Source organism: Mycetomoellerius zeteki, unplaced genomic scaffold, assembly GCF_001594055.1.
Source record: "Mycetomoellerius zeteki isolate Tzet28-1 unplaced genomic scaffold, Tzet1.0 scaffold25, whole genome shotgun sequence".
NCBI classification, from domain to species: Eukaryota; Metazoa; Arthropoda; class Insecta; order Hymenoptera; family Formicidae; genus Mycetomoellerius; species Mycetomoellerius zeteki.
In genome coordinates this window covers 798,777-811,237 of record NW_017257227.1, presented here as the reverse complement: position 1 = coordinate 811,237, position 12,461 = coordinate 798,777, and the positions used below count along the sequence as shown (strand labels likewise).

At 43.3% G+C, this 12,461-nt stretch overlaps 1 protein-coding gene across 1 annotated transcript in view; it reads left to right on the top strand.

Annotated features, from left to right (window-relative positions):
* The first annotated feature begins 3,569 nt into the window (after positions 1–3,569).
* The window catches only part of LOC108723828 (netrin receptor UNC5C), a 38,545-nt gene continuing 29,653 nt past the window's right edge, over positions 3,570–12,461 (top strand). Inside the window, exon 1 of the mRNA XM_018449835.1 lies at positions 3,570–4,062. The gene's annotated coding sequence lies outside the window, so the exon portion shown is untranslated. The remainder of the gene's footprint in view (positions 4,063–12,461) is intronic.

Here is a 12,461-nt window from a genome sequence, read left to right as displayed (position 1 = left end):
TGCTTTCTCCAAGGGGAAAACGATATAGCGGCGGTGAGAGGGGCATCTTCGAGTTCCGTTGACCTCCTGGCGAAACGAAACGACCTTACAAGAGTTTCCTCTCAAGAAAAGCAACCCACGAGAGTGAATACAAGGGTCTAAAAAAAATATTCTACGGCCTATCGGGTGAACGTTCTACGAGGTGCTTCTAGATGAATTCCGCACGAAGAAGAGAGTCGTTATATATCTGAGTCTCTTCATCGAAATAAGCATTGGATGTTCTTCAATTGCTGATTTCCGACTGGTTTTTTCTATTTAAGGATCGATTTCCGGTGGGTTTTTAAGAAATAGTCGTACTTTAACGATATATATATATATATATATACCACATAACGCCGCGCATCATTAAACGGATAGAAAGAGTCTCCTAAATGAGGAATATCCGATTCGTGGATGTGAAACCGAAATTTTCTAGAACGAGTGCGTAACACGTGTTACCATAACTGGCCTGTTTCTTAGCCACTCTGTAAAGCACAGAACCTGACTCCCCCGCCAGAAACATTGTAAAAAAAGCATAATTATGTGTAATAATACCTATAAAAATATCTCGGTAAACATGTCAAATCAGAGCAATAAAGAGTTAATGATTTTTCTTCCTAACAAAAAGATTTTAGTTAAAAGACATTATTCGTTTTAAGTGTATACAAGAGATCTTTTATTTCATTTTTGTGGACTTTACTGTTGTGCATTCGTTGCGCACTAAGTATTTTATGACGAATCATCATTAGTTGTTGCTACCATGTCTTTTTGTGAGACACGTTCCCTTCCGAAGACGAAGGCATAGGTTTTGAATGGAATCGTACACATAAGATCTTCGGAGGACCCAGAGACTATTTCAAAGGCCTGTATCATGGACCAGGCACATTCACCCCCCGCTGTTAAGCAGCTTCGTGGCGGCAGACGAGAGGGGGTGTGGCACACGGTACACCCTCCGGGATCCTGCGGTCATCCCTGGCCGTCGGCAGCCTTTAAAGCTTCGTGCACAACGAACGTGGTATTATGCAGACTCAAGGCTACGCGTTAGGCCGTTACCGAACCGCCCTATAATGGGATAAAAATAACCGTGTTTATATAGGATTACGAGGCGATCATTTTCTCTATTTGAGACACTAAGTAAAACTACGATAGAGCGAGGGTTCGCTGGAAGGGTACGATTTTTCATCTCCTTCCTGCTTGTTATATTATTGTCTACCTAGAAGGATTCTCATTTATAGATTAAGAGTCGTATGACAGAGGGATATGAGCAAGACACGCGCCACATCGTATTACCGTGTTGTTAGGATCAGATATGAGATTATTTCTGGTAATTATGAATAACGAATGCATGAATACACGAGTCCGGCACGAGTCAAATAGGCAAGTGATATTAATGGATACATTTGAATAGAAAATTTCGCTTGCTCGCATTTCAATTTATTTAATCGATATTTTACCGGGAATAACTTACAATAAAAGAGTTATGACGAGTCAATGGAAATACAAATAAATTTCTTATATAACGATATCGTATCGGGTATTCACCTTGCTATAGTCATAACGTGCGCATACATTAGATATCTATGATCTATTTTTAATATTCAATGCTTGTATATCTAGCTTAGAATATCGATGAGTTTTCTTACAGCGAAAATCCAAGTAGAATAGAAATCTATAATATTTTCTATCTACGTCAGAGACAAACGTCCGATATAGATCGCGTGAGAAAATAACGCACTCGTTAAAAGAGAAAAGGAAAGGGTGCATAAAGAAAGTTCAAGCTCCAATGGAATACTGTGGAATATTGATTGACCAATTAAACGAGCGCAAGATCTGGCACGCGAGATTGTTCTTTTATTATATATTGCACCATAATGGGTACATTTAAAATTAAAGAGATTGTTCCTTGTGAAAATCAATTTTCGGAGAATCTCCCTCCGGTGTCCGTCATCCCCTTGTACGTATTTCCTTCGAGTTAGGGTGGAGAAGAAGGTGAAAGGGAGGAGGGAGAAACCAGACTATCGATGAAACTTGTATGTTTGCTTTTGAATGTGCGTTAACGAGACATACCGCGAAGTTGGATATTAAACATCAAGAATTATATTTGATTATACACTCGCGAATTTGCACGAATTCGCTTGCTGCGATTCTCCTATCGGTTAGCGTGTCAGTTTCTCTCTCATATATGCACATCCTCTCTTTCTCTTTTGTACCATTTCTCGCGATCGTGATATCGGCTCTTTGTCTTTTCGATAAACCGTATGATCGTCGGTTGGAGAGAGAGGGGGAGGGGAGAGAGAGAGAGAGAGAGAGAGAGAGAGAGAGAGAGAGAGAGAGAGAAACGAGACCGAATTGGGAAACGCATGGAAATGAACGTTATTAAATTGTTCTACCGTGACGCCGAATCCACCCGCAGACATAAATTGACACCGACAACGTCGAATTAGGTACAGTGGGTTGTGGGGCTGTCAGATTGGTACAGGTGAAACTCAACGCGCGTATATTCACGCCCCCAGATTCCGCGAATGCACGCACATACCTCCGTGGGGTTGAATTTGTGTTATTAATGGATTTGTTTGCGGTGCCTCTGCCTCGACAATCAATATTTATTTATCGAACGTAGCGACAAGTACGGCCACGTCGCGTCGGCGAGCAGGCAAAGGATGATCAGGGAAAACGAAAAGAAGAACGAAGGTGGGCAACGGGCATCGCAAATAAATGGTCAGCGTATTTATTTGATGAAAAAACAAATTTATGCACTGCCGAAACGGAGCGGAATCTATACTCAACCTGAACCCCGCTGTCAAAGAGAGAAGGATAGTTCTCCGGTTTCCTGGATTTTGCCTTTTCTTTCGGTCCTTTCTTTACTCAAGCAAAAGGCAGCAAACAAATAAGAAACGGTTTTTACTCGCTTGATGTACGACTTTCGGTTTCGGTCGACAATTTCGTTCGCCCTCAAAGTACTATTTTGCAGACTTTTTAGTGTAAAATATTCTCCTCTCCAATTCCGGTTACTTGTGGTCTCATCATACATTTCTAACAAGTAGGTACGCGTAACCATCGAATGCTCTGAAAGTCGCCCCTGCAACGTCCCTTGAGTAATCGGGAAACAAGCAACCTGGACAAATATTGTACTACGCGAGGGCACGCAATGTACTACGACAACCGGATAGAATGAATATTTGACAAAGTCTGCGGCCATCTCTCTGTATACGGAGTTGGTACGCTCCGTCTCGTACGGCAGTTCAGACGGTACTCCACAGCATCCGCGTGTACAGGAACGACTGCAGAACAGCATTTACGCTCCCACTCTTCTCCTCTTAGTTGCCTCTCCACCTCTACCAGCACCTATACCATCACGGTTTCGCCTCCGCCGTTACTACTACCGCCACCACCATCGTCGTTCACCACCACCGCTACTACCACTACCACCGATACCTCCACCACCATCAGCAACCTCCACCACTGTCACAACCACGTTCGCCCAGCACCGGCGCCCGAGAGGCGAAGGGCCCCGAGGTTTCTACGCTACGAGTCAGTTGGCCGACATGAGCCGCGCGTGCTGGGGCTCTTGGTGTTTATCCGCTCTTAACGGCTAATCCCGAAACGCGTACCCTCGTATGTTGGAACGTGTGCGTGCACCGTACCGCCCGTGAAACATACACGAGGGGTAAAAGCGACATTTCTCACAATTCGTACCTGTGGGGAAAAATTTTTGACGTTCGAACTACAAAGATCGGACTTTGAGTTTTTAACTGCGTGAATAGCTTCCCCGTGACGGAGGGGAATTGGTGTGCTCTTTTACGTGTTTTCAAGATTGGTTGTCAGGTACGTGAACAGGGATCAAACGGGGGGACGTGAAATAGTTTCTTATTCAATCGGAGAGCGAATTATGTGTCTCAATGATCGTGGCGCTCGAGATTAAAGAATGACGTTTCGACGCGCGGTGTAACGAACTTGCAACGATGATAACGCCAGTGTCAGTGCAGTGGGGTTAAAGTGCCAGCCGGTTTATGGATAACCACGATTCGCTGATTGGCTGCACGAGTAAGTGATATCCGATGTTAGTTACGTAATACATCGTGTAGCGGATTTTTCTTGTATCGTGTCGACTCAGGAAATGTGTCCCGATAACGTTCTAAAAGCGCTTTTACCTGAGACGCAGGTAGAAACATAGTACAAATTTCACTTTTAAAATGCTGTCGCATGCAGATGATGACGTAAATTATTTCACAAAACAGTGAAGTGGATTAATGAAATTGGAGCAATACATGTGTCTCGAAATCGCAACAATTTTAATATCGATTCAATATAAAGAAAATTAATATATCTCTCTAATAGTTTAAGGTATTACATTTTTAATTAAATAAACAAATTATTTATTTATTAAATTTACAATTTAATTTAAATGTAAATTTTGCATTTTTTTTTCGTAATCAAGATGTTTCGATGCTGGAGAATAGTTCATGACGTTTCAGATAACTAATCGAGATAATTCATTATACGCTTTCGAGGGACTACGAATATTCCCGATTGATTCCAGTGGCTGCACATTTTCAAAAGCCCGCTAGGGACCGAATCAAAAGATGGACGTTAACATTTAACCCCTGCTCTCCTGCTGCGCCGCAACGACGCGATCCAAAAGTCTCCGGGAGCCTATTAAAAACTCGTGGCGTATCTTATTCTCAAACGAGACGAGCCTCCTCTGTCTGGCTTGTTCCAAAATACCGGTTGTTATGCGCGACTCGATGATCACTTTTCGATATCAACTACCGGATTTGCGCGAAGCGGCTATAATCTTCAACCGCATACACACAGCCGCTATTGGTCTCGCAGACTAAAGTACGTTGTATTACAGGTCTACGCATTAAATGAATGAAGTCGTTGGAAAAATTACACGAGGCAGCATTAACTCGCGATATACGCTATTACTTGTTGCTTCATCGGGGCTATGTTTATATTCCTCCTTTATGCCTCCGGCATGAGACCTCGCCGAGGAACGAAATATGCGGAAAGTTTACAGGTTATCCCTAAATCCATTTCAGTTTTATTGGATAAAGTAATATGTGCAGGGTAAGCTGCGCGTAAATAAAATGCAATCGAATATGTCAATAAATGGCTCCCGGGCGACCGGTAACCACGAATATCGTGCGCGAGCACGCGTAATCGTAAAGTATCCTTCCCGTATGCAACGTCAAATAAAGATTTACAAGTACTCGAAGGCACTTACTAGGATTACAGGGGCACGTTCTTCGGTAGGACTCTTAACGGCAGCAGTAAGTTGCTGGCGATTTACGCCAGATACATGCCTGCATCTTTTACTCGGAAAGCTTTAAAATTGCATTCGCTACCTACCCCATATTTACTCGTAAATACGCGAAATATATACATCACAGGGGGAAGTTCTCCGAAGGTCTGGAGATTACCAGATATCCATACACGCGCAATGTCGATTCTCGATAAAGCGGCGCTATTACGTCGTTAGATTGGCTGGATTGTCGATGGTGATTTGCAAAACGGTCGATTCAATTACAGCCCCTTCAACGATGTTCCGGTAGGACGATCATATCTATCGTTTGCGATAGATCAGACGTTTGCACGATTATAACAAGGAAAATGACGCTGAAAGCACAGAATTATCTCCAACAAATCGGTAACATTACACTTCCAACTTTATACGGCATTTATTGACTGTGAATCTTTAGTCGTGACACTCACGACCTCACGATCGTAAAGATTGCGTCTTTGTGGCACGAATAAATCGCTTGGGATAGAAAACGTTCGATGTATCATGGCGCACGCGTTTACTGACTGAGCGTTATTAATTAATAATACTGTGCTATCTCTTTAAACTGCAAAATGTATTAATTATATCAATGGTACTGTATTAATAATTAACGCTTTGTTCCATTTCGCAGAGTCATGTCTGTTGAAATATTTTCGCGTACCATTCACTGTAGGAACGTTAACTAATTATACCGCGCATATAAATTTCGCGATAATAGGTATATACGTTTAAAACAGTGTGAGGAAGAAAGAGAAAAAGAGAATAGAAAGCTTCATGATTTCTATTTTGCTGCAAAAATTCACGCGTGACTAGGATGGATAGATATCGACAAATGCGATCTAGAGCAATCCGGTGACGCATGATTCCGTCGTTATAAATAACTTTGGAACGGCGGTATGGAAGATTGAGCGGTTTCAAAATGATTACGAGAGAGAGAACAGACTCCCGCGACCACTGACTAAACATGTCGACCGCGCCGGTGGTGCTTGGCGATTGAAAATGAGGGACCTTATTTGACTTTATTGGAGACTTTATTAAGCGAGACTATATAACTGTCGCTCATGGGTGATGATCGTCACAACGCGGAACCGTGTACTGCGTAGAGAAGGGTTCTCGAAAATAATGAAGAGTGGAACGCGAGGCACGTTATGCCGATGGATCCCTTTATTCTTGCTTTTACTACATTAGTCGCTTTCTGTAAATATACTGAGCGTGACACGCGCGCGCTTCTTTGAATGTTCCCGTCACCGACAGGAGTTTGCCTTTCAACCAACATTGCCTTTCTCGTTCGTGTCGGTCCCGTATCGACGCTAGCTTTTAACTTCCGCTTTCCTTCATGTAACAGAGTGAAAATAATTATACATCGAGAGACGGTCCGTGTTTCTTACAAAACGCTCGTGGATTTTTCCATACAACAGTTAAAGGCCACAAATTGAAATTATAATAGCGCTTTCTCGCTGAAAGAGAACTTGATAGATCTTAGTAGTAAATAGGTAAACGGTGTATGGCGTGATTGCATCACGAATGAAGCGTACAAATATTATACAATTTCGTCTGCTTTTTAATTTAATAGTTAATTAAATATAATAGTAATCGATTAAAATGAGGGTGCTGTTAGTTTTTAACGATAATTTCCAGTATTGATCGGCGAATTTTAGAAGCCAATTCAAACAAGAGCTTATATCACTCTTCCTGCTCCCTCTCAACGTGCAATTTCAGCTTCATTGCCGTGTGCGCGCGCTTTATAATGCGTTCGTTGAAATTCCCTCCCCCATCATGAATAAAAATATCACGTCGGGATATTCTAGAGTGAAACTATTATGCGAGACCTACACTCTTGAATCTCCACGGGATCCGTGTAGAAACCGGCCCGATACTCCTGGCGGGTTAATACGCCATTCACACGCGATATTATTCGCAGAAGGTTACATATTCGTGCGCATTGGTCACGTTCGTGTCGAGTCCGACGATTTTATGCAGACGTCTATCATTTTTCCCCCCCCCCCCCCCGATGCGCTCGTTTCTCGAACTTCCGTTTCGGTGTACACAATAATACACGTGCCCGGTCGAGGAGATCGGCGTGCAAATGCTCCGTCGAAGAAGACAGGAAGCCCGTACGTACGTGCTAGGAGTGCGTGAGCCGACCAACCGACGATCGTCCCCATAGTATCCCGCGCTTTCCGTGCTTCGGCTATTAAAAACTCGGTATGGTCTCACCTTATCTCGCCGTCAAGATCGACGAAGCCTGGGCCGCCACGCAGAGCACCGTGTATCGCGGTTTCGATCGGTTCCCTGCGAGAGAACACCGTTGTTGCATTGGCTCGGGAGGATCTCGCATCGTCGAAAGGGGCCCACCTGGCACGCGTAGGGCCCCATCTGCGGCGGTCGATTCATTCGGGGCCTCCGTGAGAACACGAAGTGCCTACCTGCTCCGGACAAAAGAGGCCAAGAGCCCGGTGTCCGCGTGCGAAAAATATATTCACGCGTCGACGAATTTCGGCGGTGGCGAAACGACCGTGTCTTCGGGTCGATCGATCGAACGATCGATCTTTAAAGGCCCACTGGCTTCGGTAACGGCGTAATCTGAACGAAGAACACGGCTCGATACAAATCGAGAAGCGGTGAGTAAGATGCCGATTGAACGGCAGATGGGCAGACGTTAAGCACTTTAAAAGATTATTTGATTGATCGATAACGATGGAGGATAATCTAAAGAGTTAATGCACGAAGGAAAGAGGCAAAATGAAGATAATAAAGAAACGAGCAGCTTCGTTTCCATTCAAATAAATTTGCGATGACGAACGCTTTTATCCCCCGAAGTTATCGAAGCAATAAAATTAAATAAAACTAAATAAATCCGGATAAAAAATATTGAAATAAAAATGCGTTTGAGTAATAACTGCCTATAGCTTCAAGGTAACATTAAAATTAATTTTATAGAATTAAAGGTTTCAAAGAGGAGTTAATAAGAATAATATCATCAAAGTAGGTCTTCATTAGCTGTACTAAGAAAAATTTCTGGTTGAAAATGGACAAACCAGAAGATTTTGATCATATTAATTAGAGTTTTTGTCCAGATGTCCATCATATTATTTCGACTAGAATTTTGATTGATATGATCAGAATTTTCGTTCATTATTATCAACTAGAAATTTTTTCTATGTGTCCACGCATTGCTCTAGTAAATGTTAGAATCTCGTAAAAATTGGGACATATTTGCAGCTTCAATGTTGATTAAAATAAAATTATAGAATTAAAGGTTTAAAAAGCAATTAATAAGTATTATATCATCAAAGTAGATTTTTCATAATTTTTAGAACATTTAAGTAAACGCAAGCTATCTTTAAGAATGTCGAAGTAGTACCTATAAAAATTTCGATTCAGGCAATATTTGTGAAATTTTAATAGCTCAGGAATCTCTAGACAAAAGCGAGTTTTTTACTGGTAGCTTACCTTACTGCAGAAGTTACATATGGAAGAAAAGTCACGCGCGACGTGAAAAACCTTACGGAACATCCGCCGTAAACAACCGCGCGCTGTTTCCGACGAACTTTTACTGCACGCGGGATTTCTTATCGGCGCAGATAAAATCGAGGAACTTTACAGACTCCGGAGGAAAGGACCCCATCGTTCTTTACACGTCGTAATACCCGAAGGCGCCGAACGCCTGAAAAATTTCATACGCTGGCGAGAGCTTCTCGTTTACGTCCGCCGATATATGTGCGGTCGAGGTGAACGGCGCGTCGTCCTCGTTTCCTCGGTATCTCCTAGCTTCGTCGTATCGTGTGCATAGCTCCATCGCGGTGCTGAAGGAGATCTCGCCCGGGGCGATCGTAGTCGCATTGTACTTTATATTCATGCAAAAACGTCGAAATAACTTCCAGGCGCGGCGCGTTCGCCTCGCAGACCAAAAGCCAGGGCAGGAACGTTTGATCCTCCATCGAGACCGGGGAAACATGCGCGCGCGTGCGATCGTCTCCGCAGTATATTTTCAGCCAGTTCTACCGCGCTTCTTGGCGTTCCTGTTTGCGAGATGACTACGCGCAAAGGAGCCGTAGCCGCGTTACATAGCCGCCGCTCTGTGCGCGGACGATGAAACGATCAAAGAGCAAAGGGAAGGTGTATTTCGGTGTTTGGTCGAGCGAGCGGAGCTGACGCGGCACGACGCGACGTCAAGCTTTCCATCCCTTTCGCTCTGGTGTAGCGTCGCGATGTCCTTGAAAGGAGAGTCAGAGACATTGCCAAACGTGGATCGGGGAAACTCTTTAGCCATGATCAGATCTTTTGATTCGCTCCATGGTGGAAGTTGTAAAGACCCTTTGTACCAGGATGCCTGGAATCGTGACATTGTTGCTCACCTAGCTCGATTCCTCGCTTCTGCCTCGCGCGAGAAGTCTCTCGAGGAGTTCGTGGATACCGCGACGCTTGATTTTACGAGTTGCACTCTTTTAAACTCTTGTCGCGACTTCCTTTGATCTCTCGAGTTATTACGCTTACTTTATGTTGGAAGTCGAAGCACGCGCCGCATCGGAGTTTACTTCGCTACACAGAGAGCGACGTTGAACGCGAGATAGTATCCTCGATACTCACGAACAGATAATTTATATTGTATACCGCGATCTCCTGAGTAAAAGGTCTCACTGTGCATTACGATTGAAATGCCGTGTGTACAAACGTGGAGAAATAATTTTCTTTCGCAATCCGATAGTGTATCGCGAAAGTGAAGAGGTCACCAACTACGTCGGCGGAATATTGATATCGTAGAAAAGAAATTTTTTTATTCGTCTAGATGTACAAACCAGTAGAAGTGGGATCCATCCCGTTATAGACCATTAATAACCACTAGAAATCGATAACCACATCGACACGTCTTCGAACATCTGCAAACATCTTTCCCGACAATACAAACGTTTTTAAGCCGCTGAAACATGGTGTGCCTCGAAAGATACGACTATAAATCGAATCCTTCTGCCGCAGGTAGTCACGTATTTGTACAGGTTCCACGAAATCGCAGGTTCCCACTCCCGCGGAATGGAATCATCTCGCTTTTAACATCGTCCCTCCCCTTTTTCTCAAACAAGAACGATATTTATGTCTATGTACGGAGGGGAAAAAAACGTACGGGCTGATACGATCGATCTGATAGAAATAAAAAAATCGCGATGATCTAGTCTTGATTGAGGAGGATTCAGATCTGTGCGCAGATAGAGCGCGTGACCGATCGAGTTCGTGTGAACCTGACTAGACGCATCTGCCCGTTGGCTAAATAACAGCCGGCGAGAGGAGGACCGGTATCTTAGAGAAATCTACGTCGCCAACGAGCGAACGTCGTGGAGGGAAGACGACGTATGTAAGCACGAGGCAGGACCAAGGAAGAGGCAGCGCGCGGCAAAGGAAAAGAAAGGCGATATCCTCTACGTGCGGTCTATAAAGACGCTGCGAACCCACATCCCCGCGGCCGCTGCGCCGCGGGGGAGGTTGACATGTTTATTTCGCTCCGTAATCTTCTCGGATTACGTTACCGAGAAGCAAGAAAGAGAAGCTAGAGAGAGAGAGAGAGAGAGAGAGAGAGAGAAGAGAGACGAAAAATGAAGAGAAACGAACCGAAGAAAGAATATTCGATCTTCGGGGCGGAGTTCTGGATAGTACCTACAGGGCTCGACGCGTGTTCCAAAGGGATTCCTTGCGGTTGTCGGTACATCCTTGAGGAATGCTCACGTGGTTTTCGCGGATTAGTTTCGCACGTTCGTGACGTATACCATGTTCTGCGGAAACTATGTTAAATTACAACGCAACATCGAGGCGTTACGCGTCTTGTGGAATGTAGACAGAACAAACGGAAGCAATGAAACAAGAGAAGTATTTCTAATACGCCTTCGTGCAATGGGAAATCGAAATTTGCGTGGAAAATCGTATATTCTAATACTTTAAATTAGAACATCGAAACAAGAAAAAATTCGTTCATTAAAATTACCGACGTTTTATTAAGACGTTGGAATTTATATCCAACTAATCCGGTAGGATTATCCCCGTTTATTGCCAGCGAAAATTGAACTACCGGAGCGTCTGACTTCAATAAAATTTATAACCGCATCTACCCTATTCGACCTATCTTTTTCCCACAAGCATAACATCGTTCACCTTCATCAAAGACTTCTCAAATATGTGACTGTATAATAAAATACAATAAATGCGTACAATTCCTGACCCTTCTGAATTGAGAAAGATGAATCGCGTCAAGAACCGGTAGCTGAATCCTTTTGGCTAGGTCCAGTCTGGTAGTTGCTCTACCTGTTGTCATACGATACTCGAGATGCATCGCGAAGACTCAAACCGCTCTCGCATCGTGCTCGCTTTCTACTTGCTATGAAAAAGAGTATCATCTTTGCTCGTGAACGCTGACGATGCACCTACATTGTGCCACAAGACGTTACGGTTTACCTGAATATCACGAAAGAAAGGAAGAGGACGATAGTCGGCTTTTTTGACCGGCTTTTCCAACCAAATGGAGTCCAAGCGGAGAACAAGCGGATTCGTGTCAACTACAGTGTGAAATGCCATGTGGCCGCGCATGGCGCAACTCCGTTGAGTGTTTTAAAACTTTGAATGGATAATACCGAGCACGTTTATAAATTGAGTTCTCGTCCCGGAGGATTAGAACGAGCCCGAGATGGGAAATTTGTGTAGAGGGTACCGCGATAAAACGTGGCCACATAATGCGCGTGTTGCATGAATCTACGCCGGATTATTCTACGTCATGAATCTTCAAAAGCATTTTCGACCTGCATACCCGGCACACAGCAGTGGTTTTATCGATTTTCAAGAACTTATTCTGTTGATAGAAAACACAAAAATCAATCTGCACAGATTTAGCCTGGCATGAATATAAAATAAGATATTCATAGATTACGTAAGAATTTTTTAATAGCTATTAATTTCTGCATTAAAAAAGTTATAGTATTGAAATGATATACAGAGATCGCATGCTATACGTATATTAAAAATAATATCATATATATACAGGGTGTTTCCAAATTAAATGGCAAAACTTCGGGAGCGTGTAGAGGAGTAAAAAACTAAGAAAAAAAGTCCTATAGACATATGCTCCTTTTTGCTTTGTTTCGCAGGAAATCACGAAAAAAGAAAAAAATATATTTAA